Source organism: Periplaneta americana, chromosome 15 (genome assembly GCF_040183065.1).
Source record: "Periplaneta americana isolate PAMFEO1 chromosome 15, P.americana_PAMFEO1_priV1, whole genome shotgun sequence".
NCBI lineage: Eukaryota > Metazoa > Arthropoda > Insecta > Blattodea > Blattidae > Periplaneta > Periplaneta americana.
The window spans coordinates 73,583,000-73,590,316 of record NC_091131.1 but is presented as its reverse complement, the minus strand read 5'-3'; the positions used below and the strand labels follow the sequence as shown (position 1 = coordinate 73,590,316).

At 32.1% G+C, this 7,317-nt stretch overlaps 1 long non-coding RNA gene across 2 annotated transcripts; it reads right to left on the bottom strand.

Annotated features, from left to right (window-relative positions):
- Positions 1–275: 275 nt before the first annotated feature.
- LOC138715133 (uncharacterized) lies at positions 276–6,364 on the bottom strand. Of its 2 annotated transcripts, XR_011336163.1 has the most exons (7): positions 6,035–6,360; positions 5,748–5,907; positions 4,628–4,784; positions 4,271–4,521; positions 3,883–4,008; positions 3,454–3,661; positions 278–3,219 (listed from the first exon to the last, which is right to left on the bottom strand). It is a non-coding gene; the product is annotated as an uncharacterized lncRNA (long non-coding RNA). The 2 variants fall into 2 exon arrangements; XR_011336162.1 differs by having other exon boundaries at positions 276–3,219; positions 5,748–6,364.
- Positions 6,365–7,317: the final 953 nt, after the last annotated feature.

Here is a 7,317-nt window from a genome sequence, read left to right as displayed (position 1 = left end):
TGGTCCTTAAAAGCCATAAGTAATTTCACTTCTAGATACCTTTTTAAAGATTTCATTTGTTTGTAAATTGCTTAATAATGCTACACTTACACTTATTATTTCTGCAACTCCACGTCTGTCATTGAAAAAATGTATGATACATAACTGTGAAGTCTCTTTTTGGCTCTTGTGTCCTAAATTTAAATAAGAAAAAGCAAATGATTCAAGAAATGTGAGCTGGTGAAAATTAAATACTCAATTAATAAAATAATTACTACCAAAAGAATATTTTATTAATTCTATACAAAAGATGGATTACACAGAACAGATGGCCAGAAATCATAGATTTATACACAACATACAGCATGAAACGATCATCAAAAAATGCTTTTTGTACACAATAACATCTTTCAAACGAAGTGAAATAGCCAATAAGTTCAATAAATATTATGCTAATAAGTAATAACTATAATTAATAATTATCTACAAGCTGTAAAAGGGAATAAAATAGTATATATTGTTGAAATTAGGGGGTTATGGTTTATTACGTGTATTTATAATTTTAATTACTTTTACTACATTTAATTATATTTTAATTTCTATTAGATTAGTTGGTGGTGTGGTTGTTAGTTTTATCTGTGTACGTCAGACTATTAAGGAAAAACTGAAAGAAATATTAAATCTACTATCTACTTTATATAACAATATTTAATCAAGAACTGAATATTACTATTAATTTAATAACATAAGACCCAAAACATCTCCAAGTCCAGACAATACTCATGCTGATTTTCTTAAACATGTTGGCAAACAAGCAAACTCACTACTTTTATCTTGTAATCTCATCTAAAATACAATATCTGTCTGGAGAAAATCTATCATAACATCAATTTTGAAAAGCAATTATTCAACTAATATCTTTTCGAGTTATCGACAGATACCACTTACTAGTATGATAGCCAAAATTATGGAAGAGATGATTTCATAGATTGAATTGGTTCCTGGAATCTAGTAACTAACTTTCATTTTATTGGGTTGACTTTAGAGAATTGCATTCAACAAATGGACAGATTTTAAATTTTAGTCAAGATATTAAAGATATTTTAAACAGAAAACAAAACAACTTAACAATTTTAATTTATTTTCAAGGATCATATGGCTCTGTAGATATAAATCACTTAAGAAATTGCAAACTTAGGGTGTCCATGATAAAGTGTTACACTGGGTCAGTGACTTGATTATTTGATTCATTGTCACAAATATGTAAATAGAGACAGATTCATCTGGGCTTCCCACATTGTTGTTTTCAGGAATACATTTTCCAATATTAATGTCGATGGTCTAACTAAAGAAATAGATCTTATGATAATCTCATCATTTGCAGATAATATGGTTGTCTAGAACAAAAAATCACAGTCCACAAATATTAATAAACTGAGCCAAAATCCCAACAGACTTTTTGACTCTACTTGGAGAACTCAAACTTGCTCAATTAAGGGAAACTTTACTAATAAAACACAATCCCAAGTTATTTCAAAATGAATAGTATATAAGTTAACTTTAACAGATGATGTTAAGAAATGTGATACTTCTCCAGACATTTTAAAAATCATTAGAAACGATAAATGATCTGGTCAGTGAGTGACTACATACAGTATTTTTTATAGATGGATCCTGTTTACCAAGCCATAGATGTAGTGGTGTTGTAGTACAATACCAGTATATTCCCTTTTACAGGGAATTATATTCAAACACTTGTTTGCCCCATTTTAACCGTGACAACGCTTTTTAGCTTTTTAAACATTCTGGTTATTGTATTGTGTTTGTGTTTAGTGAAAGATTTTAGATAAGGGCGCAAATAGCCATAGTAGCTGACGCGCCCTTTTTAAACGCCACTAACTAACTAACTAACTAACTAACTAACTAACTAACTAACTAACTAACTTCAAACACTGACTAATTTTGATAGTGAAAATTTAGATACACTTTTAAGCTTACAAAATCTCCAGTATCGACTTCATAAATCTGAGAAGGCTGTCATACTATCAGATTCAAAATCAGATGTTCTTGCTGCAGTAATGGACGTAACAGCATGAAATCTCAATATTTTACAGTGTTTTAATATTTTAAGCAAAATGGTCGAATTACATCGACGACTGGTACTTCCGTGGATCCATGAACTTTATGGAGTGGGAGGTAATGAGGTAGCTGAAAGGTAGCAAAATTACTGTAAGGTTATCTATACCTGCATCTTACCACACTGTTAAAAGAATAACAAGATCAGAACATGACAATGTGGTAACAAAAATCGGAATGATTCTAAAGCAAATGAAAAAATTGCAATAGGCCATCCGGCGTCTGCTCCACGATGGAGGAAAATCCTCAGAAGAAACCAACTAATCAGACCAAATGGGGGATCCAAACTACCCTCGAGTGCAGCTCTGAATTTGCAGGCCAACGAGTCTACTGACTAAGCTATATTGGTGGCTCCACTAAAAATATGAAGTACATGGCACTCAGATTATTAAATTGACAAACCTAAACAATTATTCATCAGTTAAGCTATAAAATATAATACATAGCAAGCAAGTTAATTCAATTTAAAAGTATAAACAATTCAATCAGTTGAAATATACAGAAACTGATAATAAATATCATGCAAATTACTTCACATTACAAGCATAAACAATTCATCACTTGTGGTATACAGCCTACTATTTAATTTACAGCACATACAATTCATCAGTTAAGCTATAGACCTACAGTCTACTATTCAATTTACAGCATATATAATTCATCAATTAAGCGAAACAAAAATATAGTACAATACATAGTAAAAATAATACACCTAATTTAATAACTGAACTTCTATGAAAATCTACAGTGGCAGTACTCATATTATCACAGGCCATGATTGTCTCAAATATTTACAAAGAACTGATATTTCAGAATCTCCCCATGCCATTTCTGAAATCTCAATGAAGATATGGATCATTGTCTTGACTGTTTAACTTTACACAGCTTTCAATCATCTGGTTAAATATTGGAGTGCAAGATAACAAATGACATCAACTGCTGAACACTTGGTATCAATCAACCAACAACTTCATTACATTAAAGGGGAAAAAAAAACTGAAAGAATTAATTGTATATAGACACAACACATAAGACAAGGCAGCTTCAGAACAGTAATTGGCAAGGCTCTGTTGTTTTAGGATTCTTATGTAGATTCAATTTCACCTGAAAGAAAAAAGTAGCATCTATAAGTAGTAGTAGTAGTAGTAGTAGTAAAGATAATAATAATAATAATAATAATAATAATAATAATAATAATAATAATAATAATGACTGTAAAGTATGGAAATTAATATTGCAATGTAATATCAAAAGGTGATTTCACACCATCAACTCTTATCATTTAGTACAACTCTTATCATTTAGTACAACAAATCTATTATATTCAGTTGCAATCACCAGTAGCTGTTCTTTCCTCCATTTTGTTGTTGGCTGATTTTTCACAAGTCTGCTATGATATGCAGCACTATCCATGACAATAACGCATTGCCCTAATGTTCTCAGGTCAACAATTGTGTTTGCACCCACTTCTCAACTACAGGGCTATTCATAGCACTATGGTAGTCCTGACTTTTCTTTCAATTGCATGAAAAAATTAAATCAGCACCTGCAATAAAAATTATACCTGGGCATATAATTACGTCACATGAATTCACAGCATTTAAATAAAGAAAATAAAACATAACATAACATAACATGACATGAGATCCTCTTTGGTGAAAGGCTTTCCCACGTTTTTATTTAGTCACCAATTTTTATATTTTTGTACCCTGATTTAAAAAATTACTCTTGCCAAATTTACGTAAAATATAAATCAATATAACTTACCGAGTATAAATCCACCTTTCGTTCCGGCATCTAATCTTCCACCCTCATTTGTTGGTCTATGAATAACACCATTCATGTCACTGGAAACTTCACCTGGTTTATTTCATGAATAAGTGGGTGATCATACTTAAAAAAACAGAGAGAGAAAAGCAATTCACATTGACACTCTAAGAGACACAAAAATTTTAAAGACAGGAAAACCGTTCAAGAATTTTATAACTAACCTCTAGTTATAATATGAAACTATTAATTGCAAAACATGTTGTTCCCACCTGAATTCATTACTAGTAGCCTATATTAATTGCAATTTCATATTCCACATAAGTGTTAATCTATTTGTTAGTAAAAAATTCAATCACTCAATGTCTCACAATACATTGAAATTTACCATTCATAAAAATCCAAGTCTCATCCAAGAATACTACGGGTTTAGGGTTCTCACGCTCCACATTTCTTATATATTCTCTTAAAAACGAATAACATCACTTTCTCATACATGTGTATAAGGATCCCCTTTGCTCCATAGAAATTTCATCTCTTTCAAAATTTTTTTCACCGATGATAAGGATACTCTAAATAAATATGTTTCATAATCATCATTCATACGTTCCAGAACTTTTGCTGCTGTTAGTACTTCCCCTGTAACAGTAAATGAAAATTATGCCATATTTTTATACATAGGCCTATGACTAATATCAGAATTACATTGCATAAATCAACACAATAATTCCTGTAACTTCCCTACCTTTATGTAACTTGTCATAAATAAATCTCGCAATTGCATCTTCCGTAAAATCATCAGCATCAGTCACTGGATGTTTACGTAGTCTATGTTTTCCTAGTGTCACGAGTGGGGTCCCCTTGTGTGAATTGATCACTTTCGTGGCTGTAGTTAAGCCAAGCTGTAATAACAAACAATAACATAATACTTCTAAAAATTGTTATATCATAAAATTCATGCATAATACCAACATTTACAGCTATATGAATAGAAAATGATCAACATGTTAGGTTGGGTCTACGATAGGTTTAAGTAGGCTAATATTTAGGTAATTCTCCAGAAAAGCTACACCAAAGAAGGCATAATTTTATTTTGTTTAATTGATTTCTGTGATATTTACATAGTGATGAACACGTGGTTTTAGTGCACAGCCACAAATACTTTCAGCACAAAAATCCTTTGACACTTACCTGTATATTCTAATGCATTGTTGTAGTCCCTCCCTCAAACTTGTTACTAATTACCAATATAACATGCGAGAGGTCCAGGACGAAGAGAAATGGTTAGTTTCCCAGTAGTGCGTCCTCATCCTCTCGAGTGTTATATCTTAACAAGTACTTTGGGTGGGGTAGCTTTTCTGAAGAAACACCATATTTAATATTACTTAGACCAGTCATGAATAAATTATTCAGCCAGCGTCAACGTTCCTATGCTTTATAGAGTATGTTATATAGTTATTATATAAAACTGAATTATTTTTAAGCACCATAACAGGCCAACATTCATGTAATATTTGCTGCAATATCAAGTTAATAATTACAATATGACTTGTATTTTCTTCGGCCGATGTGGCATGTAAATTGTGATCTGAACGGTTAATTTAATACCAAAAGAGAAAACTGGAAATTTACTTTCGTGCTGTTTGATTACTTGTTCGTCTAATTTGTAAATGTATTTAAGCTATCACCTACTGCAGTATTACAGTATCTTAAATGTATTTAGTTTGGCAATATGAAAATCACTGACTTGATTAAACATTAGGCCTAACCTAAAAATTTGTTTTGTTTGACCACAATCATGAAATTATTAGTGCAAACTCCTAAAACTGAATACCACTTTGAAATGTATGCTTAAGAATACTTACTCCTAATAATTGTCCTATTCTGGTTGTAATTGCTGTCTCCGTTAGCATAATTCCTTCTTCATTACCTTCTTTCTTCAACTCATTATACACGTGAACTACAGATTTCTGAAGCGTACTCTGAATGCCACACATTTTCTTCCTTGGAGGAGTCACTGCAACACTATTTCATTTTTTTGACATAGTAATAAAAATCTAAACACGAAAGAAATTCATTAAAATTTGAAATAATATTTCTATCCATTACCCACGTGCATTATCACGCCCAAGTATATTATATTCATTCGTACTTATCTGACTATTCTTGAATTATAACCACAACGCAACACATAACATAACTATAATGTATTAATATTAATACTAATATTAATTAATTATTAATAAGTTCGAATTTCACTATCGTCCAGTAACCGGCTGAGAAATCTAGTACAATTTTAATTTCATGGAACTCCAGTACCGGCAAATATTGTCGATATTTGCCTCAGCTGCCAACATACCGGTTACAAAATCACTACCATTTATAGTATTTGTCAGTATCGAAATTCGAAACGAAGTTGGCAAAAGAAAATTCAACCTTCAAACTAGAAAATCACCATAATCCACTAGCATTTGTAGTAATGGGGGAAAAATGGTTAGGTTTCACCCTTAGGGTATCAAGTTACCTGGTCTTCCCTATAGTTCCGTCACTGAGCTTGTCTTTCAAGAAACTGAGTTCCGGTAGCCTGTACAATAACAAGGCTTTGAAAGGAATCCTGAAAATTTACAACCCTCCTATAATCTCCACCCTCATTTGAAGGGACTTGGTTTTATTGCTACTGAGACAAGTTAAACCTTACCAGGTATAAGCACCTTATTCTCAACATCCTTAATATATGTTCCTCTCTCAAAGTGAGAGTCCAAATTTCACAACCATAAAGAACAACCGCTAATATAACTTTTTTTTAAATTCTAACTTTCAGATTTTTTGACAGCAGACTGGATGATAAAAGCTTCTCAACCGAATAATAACAGGCATTTCCCATATTTATTCTGTCTTTAATTTCCTCTCGAGTATCATTTATATTTGTTACTGTTGCTCCAAGATATTTTAACTTCTCCACCTCTTCAAAAGAATATGTTGAATAAGCAGTCGCGGACAGCCGATGAGGGGTGGTCCTCCAGCTTGGGGGTTGGGCGAAGGGCTAACAATTCATCACCGTAAAAAACAGCTTGTTACGAATACTTCAAATTATGTTACGGTATGCTTTTATTAATATTATACTATGTTCTAATAGAACATATTAGCCACCGTCGTAGATCTATCGGCTGAGGCGCTTGCCTACCGAGTGGAGCACATGTTTGGTTATCACCCGACTGTACATGTTAGTCATTCTGCTTCACTGACACCGAGAAACGCTATATTACTTTTCACTCGGTAGAGATATAGTCCAGGCTCACACAACTTAACAGTTTTGATACCAACTTCCTAGCTCTAGTGGTAACAATAACCACAACTTAATCTCAAGAATTTTTAGAGCCCTGTTAACTCTATTTATTTATTTATTTATTTATTTATTTAACCTGGTAGAGATAA